We start from the raw sequence: 18391 nt of genomic DNA on the forward strand, positions 1-18391 counted from the left end.
CTCTCTCTCTCTCTCTCTCTCCCTTGCTCCTTCTCTCCCTCTCTCCCTTCTCTCTCTCTCTCCCTCTTTCCTTCTCTCCTTCAATTTTCTAATCCACCTGAGAAAGGTTAGTTTCAGATTTAGAGGGCAACCCAAGCACAGGAACAGACAGCCTCTCTGATTAGGTACTAGTTTCTAGGATGTAAGAGGCAAAGAAGAAGATAAAACCTCAAGGTCCTTTCTTCACCCCAGTTCTTACAGAGAGAGAGTTCAGGTAACTCTTCGAATAATCATCTCACATGAGCTTTTAAGTAACCGTAGCTTCAGAGTATTTCCCCATCCAGAACTTGATATTATTAGTCTCCTTTACAGATGATAAAACCTGAACTCAAGCTAGTGACTTGCCCAAAGTCACACAACAAAATGACATAAGTTCCAAGGGGCAGAGCAGGGATTTGATATGTGAACATGATGGACAAGGCTGTTAGCTCCAGGCCTTCCTGCGGCGCCACCGGCACCGCAGGTTGCCCTCCCTCCAGCTTGCTCTCACAGCTCCGGCCTCACATCTTCCTTTCAACCCTTAGGAAGTGTCCTGCTCAATCCCGCCTCGTGACCTGGCCACTTACTGTTCCCTCCACCTGGAATGTCTTCCCTGTTTCTCCGGCCTCTTCTTCCTCTCATTTGCTTGACCCCATGAGAGAGGGTCTCTCTCCCTCTCTCCCTCACTCCTCTCTCCTCTCTCTCTCTCCCTCTCCCTTTCCCTCTCTCTCTCTCTCTCCCTCTCCCTCTCCCGCTCTCTCTCCCTCTCCCTCTCTCTCTCTCTCCCTCACTCCTCTCTCCTCTCCCTCTCCCTCTCCCTCTCTCTCTCTGTGTTTGAGGCACTCCTTTGCATTTCCACTGCCTCTATTGGAGGTCATGCTTTGCCTAGCTCCCGGTGCTAGGAGGAGGGTGGGATCAGCCAGCCTACAGGTCCATGTGCTGAGTACGTGCTGCTTGCTCTAACCACCGAGACTGGTGGTGGGAAACGCAGCGACAGCTAACCATGGGGCTGTGTGTGACAAACCATGCCGAGGGCTGCAGAAGCCCACCAAAACCCGAGTGAACAGTCTTCCCTACTTTGCTCCAAGGGATTGGCCACAGTTGCAGAATACTGTCTTAGGAACAGAAAACAGCCAAGGGCATTAATGTGTAAATATAATCATAACATTGTATTTTGATAATTTACTGACGGCTACCACATGCCAGGCTACGTTACGTGCTTCCGATGGGCTGTCTCACTACACTGAAGTTCCTGTCTCAATCAGTCCCGTGTCCCTGTGCTCTTTTCGGAATACTTGTGAGGCCCCGAGGGGACCAGCATGCAGACTGTGCACTTTTTGGTTCCTGTCTAGACCATTCAACCCCAAACTGAAATAGCTGAACTGGATAAGGAGCTGGGCTGTCAGAGGCTGAAGTAGGGGAAGGGCCAGGCTGGGGAGGGGAAGGGGACAGACGGCTTAAAAATAGCGGGGAAAATATTGCATAAGGGCGCGGGGATAAACAATGCGTGGTTTCGGTGTCTGTTCCCATGACTCAAACCACGGGTCTCAGGAGTGTGTCGGTCGTTTCTAAGTCAAGAAAAGGTGCTCGCTTTCTAGCAAAAGCACAGGTCCCATGCCAAGTAGCCTCTGGCTGTCTTATTCCAAGGACACGGTGGGCTCAGCGTGGGACTGTTAGAAGAAGGATGTGATCTTGGCTGACACGCACTGAGCCGGAGTGGTGTGCAGGTGGGGGGAGTAAATGCTGTGCATAAATGACTCCCCCATCCCACAGCCCTCCCAGGCCCATGCCACCAGCATCCCCATTGCATGCACGAGGAGACTGAGGCTTGACTTTCCAAAGTCAAATGGCTCAAAGGGCTGGAGCTAGGGTTCAGGATTCAGGTCTATGCTTGTAAATTCAAGCCTGTAGTTAACAGTTACACATTGAGAAATAGTGCTTTTGAATCCTGAAACTTTCCGTTTGGAACGCCTGCCTCTAAGGAGGCAGGCAGGGAAAATGGCAGCGTCTCTCAGAAAGTAAGGCTACTGTTAGGCTACACCCAGCTGCGTTTTTTCTCATTGCATCTCCTGTTGAAAGTCCCCAAGTCCTCCATGGCTGAGCGAAGTGTCATCTGAGCTGATTCTTTTAGGACGAGGCAAGAAGTTGTAATGGCTTCAGAAATCAGATGAGTCTCCCAGTCCCTACACACCCCAGAGGGCCTGATCCAGCTGAGTTTGGGCAGAGCCCCGGGCTTTGCGGGATCCTGAGGCCCAGACAGGTGAGAAGAGCCAGCCCCTCGCTTTAGTGAGGGAGAAACTGAAGTCAGGGAGGGGCAGTGATCAGCCCAACGTCCCACGGTGAGATAGAGGGACCCCCACCCGGGAGCCATAGCGCCCCACGGTGAGATAGAGGGACCCCCACCCGGGAGCCATAGCGCCCCACGGTGAGATAGAGGGACCCCCACCCGGGAGCCACAGCGCCTGCTCTTTCTGCTGAGTCATGCTGCCCCTCCCTTATCATTTTCGGGGCGTGACTCATGGTGGGCGCTAGTCCTGGGACTCTGTCCTCCCAGGGGCTCTCCAACAAACGTCACTTTCTGGTTTTGAGGAATGGGGGAAGAGTTCTAAGAAATGAGATGTTTGTAAACTGGAGCACTTTGTGTGATGTCCTAGCTTTACCCTGCTGTGATTTTCTTTTTTCTTTTTTTTTTTTTTTGGGGGGGGGGAGCGGAGGGAGAAGAAGAGGCTCACTCAAATACCAGAGCTAGAGCGAATGGGGACATTTAAAGGCATGTCAGAAAACAACCTTACAGCCACAGTGTTTTGGGTGGGAGAAATTCTCAGCGTGGTCTTTTTTGAAGATGTCAGGTTTGCCTGACTGTCTGCGTCTGACGCTGGGTCCACCACTCACGGAACAAGCATTTCTTCAGCAGCTATAAGTTGTAGGGGTTTACGTGCAGTGCTGTCATGTTCATGTCGAAAGCTGGCTTCACCAGGCTCTTTGCTTAAACGAATGGAAATCTACCTCGCCCAGCTCTGGCATGAGGGAGATATTATTGAAAGGGTCCAAGGCATCTCCCAGAACAAGAAACGAGTAGGAATCAGGACGTAGCAGGTTGGGAGCAGCAGCGGCTCAGCCTTTTCTTCCAGGGCGCCATCCATGAGGTGTCGTTTTTGTTTCTCTCTCTCTCTCTATTCTTTCCCTTCCTGTAGATTCTACCAGTCAGTATTCTCAGTTGCAAATAAGAGAGATTTTAGCTGTACGAGGGGCACTATGGCCTTGCCATTTCATCCTCCCGTCCAGGCTGTGATGATATTTGGGTCACCCTCGCTTTGAAGCCCGTAGCTTCTTTCTGACATTTCACAGGGTTCCATTCGCACAGCCTTCTACCACTTTTTTCCAGATGCTCAGGCAAGCTGCCCCTGCGGAAAGAGGGAAACCAGAGCGATTAGAACGATGTGTGAGTATGTTTCATTTCAAGAGAAAAGTTAATTTTATTATGAGCAGGTTATTTAGAAAGTGACAGCTTTGCAGCTGGGAACTCTTTTTACTACTCTTCTATAATCTTAATAGCTAACACTTTTTTGATTGCTTATTATGTGCCAGGCAGGCATGGCTCTAAGCACTTCCCACACGTTGGCTCATTCCGTCCTCATGACAACCCAACATGGAAGCGCCATTTTGGGTTCTCTTTTACAGGTCAGGAAACTGAGGCACAGAGACCTTCCCTGATTTGCCCAGCGTGGAGCTGGGATTTGAATCCTGGAAGTCTAGCTCCAGAGCCTGTGCCTCTGACCACTGTCCTCAGAAGTGTTCTGTGATGACTATTAGTGTTATTAACTACTTGTCTGGCTCATCGTAGCCCTTTGTACATATTATCGCATCGGATCTCCACAAAAGCCATGACTGGTGGTCAGAGTCATCCTGAAGATGAAGAAACTGAGGCTCGGTGAGGTTAAATGGCTGGCCTGAAGTCACAGAGCTATAAAGCGGTGACAGAGCCGGCCTTTGGACTCATGTCCAGCTGAACACAGCATCTGGGTTCTCAGCCTCTGGGCTTCAGGTTCTAGCTTAACGCTGATATACAGAGGCTGGAGTCTCAGCAGAGGATGTGCTAGAGAATGAACAGTCAGAAAAGGAAAAAAAAAAATCACCAAAAAACCAACCAACCCAACTGTTCTGAGGGCTTTAAAAGAGGGCAAAACTAGGAAGGCTGAAGCAATTTTCTGGATTAGAGGAGGATTTAAGGAAACCCAGGAGCCCCCCAGCTCAGCTGTGACCTATCTGAAAGGGATGCATCTGAGAGAGACAATCGGGTACATTCTGAGCACTTTGCAAGTTCCCGACAGCGGAAAAAGGGTTCAGCCTCAAACCGATCATTGTCAGAAAAGCAAATACAGATTTGCCCCAGAGCAAAATAACTTTGGGAAAGTCAGGAAGAAGCTAGATGGACAGTAAGTTATGAACATAAAACTCTTTGTACCCGACCCAATTAACCCTAACCCAAGGCAACCCTGTGTCTCTAAGCTGTTCATTTAAGGGTTTTACGATTTATAGGCAGCCTTTCTCAGGGGAGGTCCCGCCTGGCTCCGATTTCACGTTTCACAGCAGCACATGTGGGAATCCCGCGGCGTCACTGCCACGCTATTAAGCCGAGGCCAGAAAATGCACGTTTCACAGGATGGAAAGAGACCAGGGGAGCCCGGGTGGCTGGGGAGAGCGCTGTGGAAGGGGGCTTCCTGAGCCTGCCTGTTTCCACTCTTTGGAGGGGGCAGGGATCTGAGGCTGCTCCACCATCTGCTCTCAAAATTTAGTCTTCATGGTGGGCAGGAGGCGTCTTGTCACCACCAGATGCAGCAAGAAAGTCATCCCGCAGTGAGGATCGCTACCTTTGAGGAGTAGGGAAGACAAGAGCATCCAAAACTGGCGGGTAGACACAATGGAAGCCCTAGAGGACAGAGGCATTACCGTCTTCTGCTAGTTCTTCAAATGTCACCGTGGAGGAAGAGCTCGTCTACAGGAGCAGACCTGTCACCCCAACTGCAGGAAATACATTTGTGAGGGGGCCCCAGCATCCTTGAAGAGTGCTGTGGTCATCCGTCTCTGTAGGTCAGACCTTACAGTGGGAACTGCAGTCACTGAATTGGAAAAGCTGACTGCAATGGGACTAAGTAGACCCCAGGGTAGCAGGGGCCACGTGGTGACACAGCGACCAAGGACAGGTGGGCGTGGCTACTGTAATGGGCAGCAGAGTCAAAGCCACGATTGGGATGGTCTGACTTGTGCAGACCTATGGTGTTGGCTAGTTGATTGCAGTGTTCCTAGAAGTAAAATAGGAAGCCTATTAAATTCTTACTTGATCTATATAAGCAGAAAAATTCTAGGTCAAGTGAACAAAAGTCTAACCTGAGTCAGAGAAACAGAGCATCACGGCCCCAGTCCGTCCTCAGACTTGAGGCAGTTTTACAGGCCCAGAACCCCTTGAATGGAGAAGAGGCTGAGTCCCCTGAAGGAAGAGCCCCAGTATACTGCTGTAATTTATATAGTTAATCCTCCTCCTAGCCTTCTCCAAAGGGACCTATGGCCTTTCTGGGCTAACTGTGTGCTGGGAAGAAAGAAATAATCCGACCTTGGGCCGGCCGAGTGGCGCAATGGTTAAGAACTCGCTTGGGATGCCAGAGGGCCCCGGTTCGGATCCCACATATGAGGGCCAGTGACACTGCCCTCCGCAGCTAAGATGCTGAACAACAGCTCAACCTGGAGCTGGGCTGCCGTGAGTCGCCGGCGACGGCGTGGGCTGCAGTCCCTGTGGCAGTGGATTGCCATGGGCTACCGTGTGTGGCCAGCAGCCAGCGTGAGCGGCCAGCAGCCGCAGTGAGCGGCCGTCCGGAAGCCGGCGACTGATATGCCTCGCCAGAGAAGAGCGCAATGATGGTGCCAACTTGGGCCAGTGAAGCAACATCCTCCAAAAAAAAATTGAAAAAAAAAAAAAAAAAAAAAGAAAGAATCCGACCTTTTGGAGACCACTGGACACTAGCTCTGAACTGACTGATTCCGGGAGACCCAAAACGTGGCTGTGGTCCGTCACTCAGAGGCAGGGCTTATGGAGGTCAGGTGATCGATGGAGTTTTAGCTGAAGTCCATCTCGCAGTGTGCCAGTGGGGCCCCGAACACATCCTGGGGTTATTTCCTCAGTTCCAGAATCCATAATTGGCATAGACATACACTCAGCAGCTGGCAGAATCCTCACGTTGGTTCTCTGACCTGTGGAGTGAGGTCTGTGATGGTGGCAAAGGCCAAATAGAATGCTCTAGAACTGCTCCCACCTAGGAAAACAGTAAGCCGAAAGCCATATCAAATCCCCAGGGGTGGGGTGGGAGGGATTAGTGCCACCATCAGGGACGTCAAAGATGGTGGTGGCAGTGGTGGTGATTCCTACCCCGTCACCACTCAATGCATCTCTTTGGCCTGTGCCAAAGACAGGTGGGGCTTAGAGAATGATGGTGGACTACTGTAAGTTTAACCAGGTGGTGACCAATTGCAGCTGCTGTGCCAGATGTGGTTCCGTTGCTTGAGCAAATTAACACGCCCCCCAGTATGTGATATGCAGCTACTGCTCTGACAAATGCCTTTTTCTCCATCCTTGTCTGGAACACCCACCAGGAGCACCTTGCTTTCAGCTAGCAAGGCCAGCAGGACACCTTCACTGTCCTACCTCACGGTGCATCATCTCTCCAGACCTGAGTCATAATTTAGTTCACAGAGATCTTGGTCACCTTTCCCTTCCACAAGACATCACACTGGTTTGTTAGATCGATGCCACTGTGCTGATTGGACCTAGAGAGCAGGAAGAAGTAGCAGGTACTCAGGACTTACTGGTAGAATATTGCATGCTAGAGGGTGGAAAATGGAGCTGACTCAATAAAATTCAAGTAGCTTCAGCCGCAGTGAATTTTCTGGAGGTTCAGTGCATGGGGCTTGTCAGGATGTCTCCTGTAAGGAGCTGCACGTGGCTCCTCCTGAAGCCAAAAGGAGGCACAATGCTGAGTGGCCCCTTGGATTTTGGAGGCAACGTATTTCTCCTTTGGGTGTGTTGCTCCAGCCCACTTACCAAGGGATCCAGAAAGCTGCTAGTTTTGAGTAGGGCCCAGAACACAGTGCAGGCTGCTGTGCAAGCTCCTTGCCACCTGGGCCACATGACTCAGCAGACCCGGTGTCAGTGCTTGAGGTGTCAGTGGCAGAGGGGGGTGTTGTCTGGGGACTTTGGAAGACCCCTATGGATGAATCAACACACAGGCCCTTAGGATTTTTGGAGCAAAACCCTGCCATTGATGTTGATAAGGACACCCCTTTTGAGAAACAGCTCCTGGCCTTGTGTGGGGACTTGGTAGAGACTGAATGTGCAACCACATGCCACCAAGTCATGACCTGAGCCCACCATGAATTGGGTGTCATCTGATCCACCAAATGAATGCAACAAAGCTTCATTCATTTGCACAGACAAGCCACTGAACACGTGCTGCATAAGAGAACCTACCCAGTGTGCTTCAGTTAGTGAATGGATAAACAAAATGTGGTAACTCCACCCAATGGAATATTACTGGAGAATGAAAAAGGAACAAACTCAGGATTGACATAAAAACCATCGATGTGTCTTAAGTCCATTTTGCTAAGAGAAAGAAGCTAGACCTCAAAAGCTACATCTTGTATGATTGCATTTGATGAGATTCCAGAGAAAGCAAAATTTTGGAAACAGAAAACAGACCAGAGATTGGCAGGCATGGGGAGTGGGGAGATGGGTTGGATACAAAGGCGCGGCATGAGGGAATTTGGAGGGTGATGGAATTGTTCTGTAAGTGGGGCATGCACAACTCCATGCGTTTGTCCAAACCGTATACCACAAAGTGAGAACGTTCCTTGATATAAATTTAAGAAAAAACTCAACCAGATTGTGGGGAGAACCCAAGGTGGAATGCAGCTTGCGACAAATGAATGAAACTTGGATGCAAATGAAGAACAACCGCGGTGAACTGAGTGGGGAAGAGCGGAGCTGACTTAAGTAACTCTGGAAAGCAGTGTTCTGACTGGACACCGTAAGACTACAGGCAAAGAGAATGGTGTGCAGGCCCTGCATTCTAGTCAGTAAATGAATTGTCACAAGAAGGGTTAGCAATTCTGAAGCCACTTCACCTGTACACCAGGTTTGGACAAATAAGTAAATATGTTGTGGATAATGAGAAACAGGTTTCTCCTTGTCAGAGGAAGAAGTTACAAATGAGGAAGTGGAGAAGGCTAGACGAAGCCCTGAGGTGCTGCCGCAGAGTGAGCTATCAGTATAGACTCCTAGTTTTCAAAATGTATGTGGCAGAGAGGTGGCTCCAAAAATGAATGCAGATACGTGTGTACATGTGGGTCAGTGTATACTCATAGATACACATTTCTTAGCTCTGTCTCCCGAGAAGGCATAAAAATAATGACACCCCAGTGTCCATGGGGACTCCTAGTGCCTAAATCTCCTTGGAAAAGTGGTTGATGGCAGGGCTTGGGCAGGGGAAATCCAACGTCAGCCTGGAGCACAGTGTGTTGCCAGACACGGAAGAAGTACTTTCAGAAAAAAAAGGAAGAGGTACGTGTTAAAAGACCACAGGAGCCAACCTGAGAAATTTCCCAATGAGCAAAGCATTGGGAAAAATGTAAGCAACAAAACAAATGACAGTATGATTGCTATAACCTAAAAAAGTACATAAATACCCTTGAGTTCATACTGATAGATTATTGAATAAGTAAAGACATGAGTAGAAAAACCAACTCTTCTTTACAGATGAATTCCAATTCATAGGAAGAAGAAAGAAAATAGAAAACCACCATGAGAACATCACAGGAAGAATTGTTGCAGATAGATTCCACCGATGGAATTCCACTTAATGTTAAAATTAAGAGGGCAAACATTTAAGGAAAAACAAGATATTTGCATAGCCTGGAAATCTCCCCCCCACCCACCGCCCCAAGATAAATATTTATTAATTACAAGAGGAAAAATAGTGACTTCGCAGTGGAGGAAGCTGGCAGCTTCCCTCTCGTCCCCATGGTCAGGTGTGACATCGCCTGTGATGAGACAGAGCATTGTCATGTGCCTGATACACAGCTGCTCACCTGAGGTGTTCTTCCCAGGAAAGCAAACCTGAATCCGATCATGGACAAACATCATACAAACCCAAATTGGAGCCGTTGTACAAAATACCTGGCCAGTACTCTTCCGAAGGCTTTAAGTCATAAAAGACAAGGGGAGGCTAAGTAACCATCATAGATTGGAGGGGATGAAGAAGACAAAAATTAAATGCAGTGTGGATCCTGGACTGAATCCCGGGACAGAAAAAGACCTTAGTGGGAAAACTTGCAAAACCCGAAAGAAGTCTATAGATGAGCTAAAGGTTGTACCAATGTTAATTTCTCCCATTTGGCAAATGCATTATGGATGTGGAAGATGTGATCTATCACTAGGATGCTGGGTGGAGGGTATATGGGAACTTCCTGTGCTGTCCTTGCAATGCTTCTGGACGTCCAAAATGATCTCAAAATAGTTTTGTTTTCTTAAGCTGCTATTTGTCAACTTTTGGTGTTCACAGCATTCTGAAGGACTACAGAGGTCTAATGTGGAATACCATGGTGGTGACAAAATACACCCAATCGCATGGTTGCAAATAGGGGTACAGTTAAGGAAAGGGCACTTGTGGAGATACAGTCGGTATAGTCAGCGAAAGCTCTCCGTGGTGGGAATTCGAAGGTTGGATTCAGAGTGAGAGTATAGAGCGAAATGGGTCTTCTTTGTCCTTTTCCCACCTCTAAGGTTATCTGAGTCATTTGTTGTCATTTCAAGTAGAAACCACTTGTTTTGCAGCCAACAACTACCACTAATTTTTAAAAAATGGATTGGAATCTATTCTAAGAGGGGAGAATAGTAAACAGTGGAATATAAAATGCAAACCAATTTATAGTTTCCAAAGGGCCTAGGGAGGCTGCCAAAAATAAAGTTGGCAGAAAACAGTTTACTAAATCTCCAAAGAAGGAAAAAAAAAAAAGCTTATATTACAAACCCCATAAATATTTGGAGAGTGGTAGGTAAAGTGCGTTTAATACGATGAGCGAAGTTTTAGCATGTATTGGAAAAACAGTTTCTAATATAAAATTACCGACGACTGGAAGTTATCTGCAAAATTTTATACCTAAGTACTTGCAGATGTAATTTATTTTTCTGACAGCACCGCCTGTGTAATGAAAGTTGCTTTTAATAAAACATGAATGCAGTTAGGTTTTGCCAATTAGGTTCAGAGGAGTTGTAATCAGTCTGATTCAAGTTGATATGTAGCTCCTTAAATTCAGCACTGACCCATAGAATGGCTTCAGTATTTGTAACGTGTTTGTGAAAGATGAACTCTCAGAGTTCTGACTGCCCAGGCAGAAGGGAGGTGACTCTGGCTAACTGGGGACAAAACCCTCCCAAAGGGACTGCCTTGGTGGGTGGCTGTACAGGATTGTGTGCTCTGGGTTAAGCGTCAACACTTTACTGCAATTGACATGAACATAAGCTCATTCTGTGTTTCATTTACTCATGAAAACATGGGTGTGCCTCTAATGCATGTGAGCATCCCATATCTGTATATTGATTATCATTTATCAATCAATCAGCCAGAAAAATACATCCCGGTTACTATGTTAGCACACTTTCTGGTGCTGTGGGGGATTCAAAGATATATACAGACAAGTCCTGTCACCTTGATCATCTTAATAACCTGTCATCAGAGAAAAATCAGCGCAGGGCACTTGTCTGGTTGCAGGATGAATGCATCTTGTATTTTGGACTTCTTGTTTGGGTCCCTGAAATGGTATGTTCAACAAATATTTATTGAGTCCCTATTTGCAAAGCAGAGAGGGCAAAGTAGTGAAAATATTATTGGACTCAAAGCCCGAAGATCTGTCTTCTACTGGTTGCTCTGATTTTTACATTTAAAAATAGTGATGCTAACTCTTGCCTTGCCTAACTAACTAGAACGTTGGTGGGGACACACTATCATGGTTTTAGGAGAAAGTGCTTTGAAATGTTAAATCTACTAGGCAAATGTGAGTTCCTGCTGAGTGCCAGGGATAAAATAGAGGGCCCTTTGTTGTTTGGAATCATGGTTGGTTAGGAAGGATGGCTGTTGTCTCCTCTTAGCTTTCAGATTCCATGCTAAGTCTCTTAGTAAAGAATTTCATAGGCATGATCTCATAATGGCCCTGCAGGGATGAGGGGACTCAGGCTGGGGACGATGCAGACACACCGTTAAGATCACTTAGCTGGTAACAGTCCAGGCAGGCTGATATCATATCCCATCTCATACCCCACCTGCTCATGAAGCCAATTAACAATGGGCGAACCTGAAAATGTTCTGCACGCATGGCGCAGACACAAATGCCATGAGAATATCAAGAAATGGCTTCCCAGAGCTGCGGTTTGGGGCTCACTTTGTCAGTTCTTCCCTCCAGGTCCTAGCCTGCACAGAGTCAGTAACAAAAGCTGGTGTTTTCTTGCTATCTGCAGCTGCGACTCCCCAGACAGGAAGTGAAACATGCCTAATGGTCATTCATTCATTCCCACCTCCAGTTTCATCTTTCCTGTAGTCCGAGGCACTTCCAGGTTCTGGCCCTGAAACGGAAGGCGCCGTGTGACATAGACACACAAAGGCAGCTTCCCAGCTATTTTTGTCTCTACCAGTTTGCCAAGGCCCCCTTTCCAGCCTATCTCCTCTTCTAAAGTTACTGGAATTCCAAAGCAGAAGAATAAAACAATGTCTCACTCCTTAATAGCAGCCCCAGCTCCTGGCTTGGCATTCAGATAATGGGGACAACGGATGAAAGTGAGTTGACCCTTGGCTAAGCCGGAGACTATACCAGTAAATACACTTCATTGTGTTTTAGTCTGTTTGGCTGAAGCATCTTAAACTGTCCTAGACTTGGAATGGAGCATTTTTCTAACTTCAGAAATAATTTTTATTGAATTTATTTCATAGGTTTGAAATTATGTGTCTTGTTCAGCGGCTTTTGAGAGACAAGCCTGAATAACAGGAGGCAGTGGATTATGGAGGACTTCAAAATGGAGTAAACTCAAGCAGGGCGGAGCAAAGTGGAGGCAGGTTGAAATTTTTAATGTGTTATTCATCATGGGGGTATTTTTGGTATTAATTTTGATGTTTAAAGTTGCTGCATTCAAGCATTATTTTATTAATAATAATTACTGTAATAACAAATTAAGGAATTATTGCATTATCGTCTTAATTACACAGTGTTTTGGTTCCCTCTTAAATTTTGCACCTATGTGCCTCACTGGCCTTAACCTGGCCCTGACCCTGCATAGGACACGCCAATCACCCCAGCAGGGACCTGAGGACTTCAGGAGACATGCTGTGTGACTGTTCCAGAGTCGACCCAAAGGGGATCTGTTAGAGTGGGGTGCTGCCTTCTTCGTCTCCAAACACCAACCTGTGCTCACCTTTGGTACCAGAGACACTCTCTGCATGTCTGCTCTGGAGACAGAGGGAGAAACTCTCAGTCTAGGCTCTGGTCACGAGGTCGTTGAAGCCAGCACTTCTCAAAGTTGAATGTGGATGCTAGTCACCAGCGACCTTGTTAAAAATGTAGATTCTGGTTGAGTAAGTCTAGAATGGGGCTTGAGAGTTTACATTTCTCAAAGCTCCCAGGTGATGCTGATGTTGCTGTCCCTGGACCATATCTTGAATAGCAAGAGTCTACAGGCTGATGGGCCATAGGCTGAATATGTCCCTCAAACATTGTTTGTTTGTTTTAAAAGTATTAGCCACATTTTCACCTAGCCTTACAAAACCCCAGAGTATCTGGTAACCTTGCACCAGCATTCTTGCTTGGTAATGAGAGGCTAGAAAGGGGAAGGAGCTGTTCCTGTAGACACGTGTTCCCATTTTCCTGCAGCCCGCGTCACACATGTGCACAGCTCACACATACCTAACTTCTCCACTCCGTTTTCTATAGGCCTGGACTGTGTCGGCATTCGGGTTTGCAGCTCTGAGCTATGTTTAGTTTGTCAATAGCATTGACTGATATTTACCCAAATTGTAAATTAGAATACTGTTCCTCCATTGACTCTTTTATCTTCAAGTTATTGACCTATGTTTTTTGTGGCCTTATTACCAACTTGTGACATATCATAAGGCTATATTTAAAATTAGCCTTGTGAACAAGAGGAAACAGCAGTGAAATTAATTCTCTAAAAGGCTCCGATCTTAATGACTCTTGGATTTTGAAACTATTAGAAAATTTTATGTGTGATTAAGTTGAGGACTAAAGAATTACTAGGAATGCCATCCACTAATTTGTGTTTAAATTTGGCCAAGGTATTCTCTGGCATTTGGAGTGGAAAGCATGGGATTAACAGTTGGATTTGCAATCTAAATATAAAAATTGAACTCCAGCTAGTATGATTTGAAAGGTAATTACCAAGTAAGGGACTTTTTGCACATAGAATTTTCACCTGCCTGTTTTTTGTTAGTCCCTGACCATATCCAATTGCTTCTGAGGTCCTGTTGATTCTCTGTCCTAAATATGTCTCCATCCATTCCCTTATCTTCTCCCTCCAGCCATCATTTCTCATCTGGATCATTGTAAAGAGCCTCTTAAATGTCTCCTTGGCTTCCAGAATTACCCCTCTGCAAATGTCTTCTACCTTCCTACAGAGCAACAAACTACCAAGTTCCTCCCTCCTTAGGCCTCCTCAGTGACTCCCCCCACCCACACCACAAAATACTAAGTCCTCAGCAGCCATACAAGGCGGTACCCTCCCCTATCTGGCCAGCAAGACATCACCTCCCCCGCTACACAAACCCCCTGCTGGTGACTCATCCAGGCCCAAATCGCTGTAGTTCTAGGAATTTCCCACAATGCATTAAACCTCTTTGCTTTGTACTCTTGGGTCCCCAGGTATATTTTTCACCCCGACAAGTTGTCCCATAACGCTTATGATATACAGTGGGGTTCCACATTATGTGGGCAATAATTCTAATATCAGAGTGTAGGACAAAATTATCGAGTACTTTCCAAAGAATTACCTTGAGAAATCCTTTATATCATCCATAACGTAGATTGTTTATGGTTTGGGTATGAACAAAGCTGATAGTTCTCCATACGGAACAAAGAGCTATTTCTTCTGAACATTGCTTGAAGTAGGTGACTTATATTTAGGAATTCTAGAGGAATTTGGGCCTCAGTTGTTCCTAGCTATGAAACAAGGGAGGTAAGCTAAATCATCATTAACATTTTTATTCAGCTTTAATATTCTAAAATAAGAATCAAATACAAGTGCCAGGTACAGGAAGCCTATAGATGCCGTGCTCAGGGTGCTGGGCACTTTGACCTTATAAAAAAATATTTAAATGTAGCAGGATGGGGAAATTTTTGCTCACTAGAGCTCCAGGGAGCAGGGAACTCTGGACAGCCCAGCAAGGAGGGTCTGTTCCCCAAAAGAGAAGCAATTGAAACTGTGGCTCCAAGGTGCTCTTCTCAGATGTGTGCCAGAGAGACATCAGTGAGAACGTGGGCTTTTGGGTGGCACTGAAGCCCAAAATGAGTGGGAAGAGGAGCAGCAAGATGGTACCCCTCCATACTTCCCTGGGCTTTAGGAAAGTTACAAATTCATTAGCCATCCAGCAATTGGCTTTTTTAGGAAAATGGCATAGAGCCTGCAGCGTGGCATAGGTCTAGACCAAGAAGGCACTTAGGTTGAAGAAATAATTCAGGAAAAATCCTCTTAAAACAATTATGCCAGGAAAATTGCAAAGAAGTATAATAAAGAGGTAGTGGAGGCTTAGCCAACCTGGTGATTCATATGAATCTCAGACACCCCACATCCCTTTCTGCCGCAAAGTGAGGCCCAGAGAGTGGGAGGGAGATCTCAAGTAGAAAGCTGTGACTTTCTCTCATCCTGATGAATCAATTTTCCAGAGTAGTGAGTTTCAATTCCCTCCAGACATCCAAAGGGCTTTTTCTGTTCATGAGCAGCCCTAATGCTGGAGGAAACTCATTTTTGACTCCTTTTCCCCAGAATTGTTACGACATTTTCCATTTGTGACCTGCGGTTACTTTTCTTTAATGCAGAATGCAGCTCCCACCATTTCAAATGTATTTCTGTTTGTTTGCTTTTTCCTTTCTCGTTTGATTGACGTCTGTGGTCTGTATTAGGTTCTCCTTTTGTGAACAAGGTTCTAACTGCAAGTTCTGGAGAGCAATCATTTAATCAGTCCACGTGGATACAACACTTACCTTCCATTTTACACTGTGAGAGATACAAAGAAATATCTGGCATAACCTGAACCCTTGTGTGTTTATTATGCTGGCAAATTTAATCATACAGAGCAATAAGCAAATAAATCATAGGTATTTGGGTTTTATAGCTGGACAGAACCTTCAAGATTATCTAGTGCTGCACTAGATAATTCAACACATTTCAAATGGTGTCTGAGATTGGGCGGGTTCCAAGGTTGGCCAATCGGACCCCATCACAGCAGAAAAAGGACCAGACCCCCTCCTCGCTTATACTCCAAATCTGAGGCTATAGCTGCTAGACTGTGGACAACACCTAACTGATAATATCAGTCTTTGATCTTGTACATAGACCAGGGGTTCCAAATTTTACTTTCTATAGGTGCCAGGAAGATAGTGAAATGGCCCGTATAAGATGTATTTTTGTAACTCATCCATTTTGTTTCCTCAATAAGCTGGTAGGCTTAGGTTTTCCTCTCACTCTCTCCCCCCAAGAGATTTCCCCCATTTTTTCTTCTTCAGATATATGATGTTTGATAATTAAGTTAGAGAACTCATCCTAGAAAAAGTGCTCCATACCTCATTGCTGAATTCACTACAGTCACCTTCGAAGCACTCCCCTTGGGAAGCTGTGCACCGATGCCAGCACCTAGTCCACCCTTCAAAGCAATTTTGGAACTCTTTTTCGGGAATGGCCATCAGAGCTGTCATCATGTTACCCTTGATGTCCTGAATATCATCAAAATGTCTTCCTTTCAATATTTCCTTTATCTTCAGGTAAAGAAAGAAATCACTGGGGGCCAGATCAGGTGAGTAGGGAGAGTGTTTTAATACAGTTATTTGTTTACTGGCTAAAAACTCCCTCACAGACAGTGCTGTGTGAGCTGGTGCATTGTTGTAATGCAAGAGCCATGAATTATTGGCAAAAACTTCAGATCGTCTAACATTTTCACACAATGTTTTCAGCACTTTCAAATAGTAAACTTGGTTAATTGTCCATTTGGTACAAATTCATAATGAATAATCCCTCTGATATCAAAAAAGGCTAGCAACAGCGTTGCAACAAGTTCGCGAACTTAATTGTCAGACCTCGTATATATCTTCCAGGCCCATCTTTTATTTTTCTACTTTTTTGGTAGGGACACACATATAGAGAACTATTTTTCCATTAAAAGAAAATAAATGGACCAGCACCATGATACATGGCAATTGTCCCCAGGCTCTGTGTCGGGGACAGCCTGAGGTGTCCAAAGAGCCCACCCCTGCTGAACTGCAGGCATTGTGCTCCTGTGACAATGTGGCCTCGCACGACCGGCTGGTCTTATTTTTCAAGAGAAGTTGGAAATGTGTATATTTTAGTGAAATCTGATGATTTTTAAAATGCTGGCATCTTTTTTTTTTTTTTTATTAGGACAACACAGGACAAATAAAACACATCCCAGTGCTAGATCCACGTGCTTACACATTCTCCAGGAGGCCACATTTCCTCGGGGGCGGGGGGGTGGTGGTTGCGATCTGGTACCTGGAGAGACTCCATAAAGACCCCTGTCATCTGCAAAAGGAATGATGGGAGGCCGTTGGGTGGGAACATTAACAGCAGTGAGGAAAGAACACAGTCTTTGAGATCAAGCTGTTTTCAAATCGCAGATCTACCCCTGACTTGGTCTTTCTTTTGGGCAAGTAAAACCACCTTGGTTCTCCAGTTGGTTTCCCCAGGAAATAGACTCTGAGGCTTGTGTGCAGGAGGCAGCACTTGCAGGAACAACGCCTGCGAGGAGTGAGGGAGGCAGGACTGGGCACAGAGAGAAGCGCAGCCTCCATGCCCTTATATCAGGGGCCTTGGCTGACCCCACGGGGAGCTCTGCACAGGGGCTGGGCTGTCAGAAATGTCCTGAATTAGGGCCAGGACACCGGACTTTATAGCTCTGTACCAACAGGTCACAGGGTGTGGGCTGCCCCCAGGAGGGAAAAGCAGCTCCTTCCAGTCCCTGGGGAGGGGTGAAAGTGTGAGCTGTCAGCAGTCAACACCCTCAGCAGGGAGGAGAATCGGGCCTTTGGCCTTGCAAAGGGAGGCCGTTCACAGCAGGGCACATTGCCATTCACTGCAGTCTCGGAACCTCAGCTTCCTGTTGGATGTAATAGAAATAGATATCCTTCACTTCCTTGGGCATTCATTATACAGGTAAGATAATAAACCATATGTAAGGTGACCAGCACAGTACGCGACACATATCTAGCACTCGATAAACTGTTATATGTGGATATAAGCATGAAGGCATTTGAAGCCAGTGGTTGGAAACAGTATAAACAAAGGCATGAGGGAGAGACAAGTAGGACAAGGAAAGCAGAGAGATAGCAGCAGTGGGTTTAATGTAAGTGATCACTGGGGACATAGCATGGATTAGATAGTTTGAGACCAGATGATAGAGACTCTTCAAACGAAGCAGGAGAATCAGGACTGGTGCAGTAGGCACCAAGGGTCAGGTATAGCTTTAACTTGCTGAGAGCAGTGTGTGCTCAGTTTTCGAGTGTGTTCCTAGTGTAGCAGAAGATAACCAGCGGGCAAGCAGCTTTGCTGTCTCCATGATTAATGAAGCAAGTGACTTAGGGTGGACATGAGGAGAGGCTGACTTAGAATGGAGCCCGGAATGATGATAGTGCTGTTTCTGAGGATGAGGCATTGCTTATCCTACACCTATGGGTGGACCTGGCTGGCATCTGCTCTTTTAGTCAGCAAGGTGGAAGAGTAACTAGAAACTTGGGGAATTTTGGATGGGGCCTCTTGGTTATACCTGACTGCTTGAGGAAGGTCACTGTCCTCCACCACGTCTCCAAAGAGGATCTAACTCTAGGGTATAGAGTTGCTTCCACGGCAAAATGCTTAGAGTCCCGGCAGGAGCGGAGAATCTCAGGGCAGCCTGTTCTGTGAAAAGTCCTGGGAGCATCACACTTCAGAAGGTGACCTGACTGGGCATCCAAGGTCAACTTGCAGTCAGCAAATAAAGGGGCACTTGACTGTTTCCGCCCTGGGGACAAAAATGCACTGTGTGATGCTTGGAGCCAGCAG

The 18391-nt window shown here is 46.4% G+C and overlaps 1 long non-coding RNA gene across 1 annotated transcript in view; it reads left to right on the forward strand.

Annotated features, from left to right (window-relative positions):
• The window catches only part of LOC109383674 (uncharacterized), a 32954-nt gene extending 20789 nt beyond the window's left edge, over window positions 1-12165 (forward strand). The window contains exon 3 of the long non-coding RNA XR_002124261.1: window positions 12048-12165. This is a non-coding gene — a long non-coding RNA (uncharacterized LOC109383674). The remainder of the gene's footprint in view (window positions 1-12047) is intronic.
• Window positions 12166-18391: the final 6226 nt, after the last annotated feature.

This window comes from Hipposideros armiger, unplaced genomic scaffold (assembly GCF_001890085.2).
Source record: "Hipposideros armiger isolate ML-2016 unplaced genomic scaffold, ASM189008v1 scaffold_4, whole genome shotgun sequence".
Taxonomy (NCBI): domain Eukaryota; kingdom Metazoa; phylum Chordata; class Mammalia; order Chiroptera; family Hipposideridae; genus Hipposideros; species Hipposideros armiger.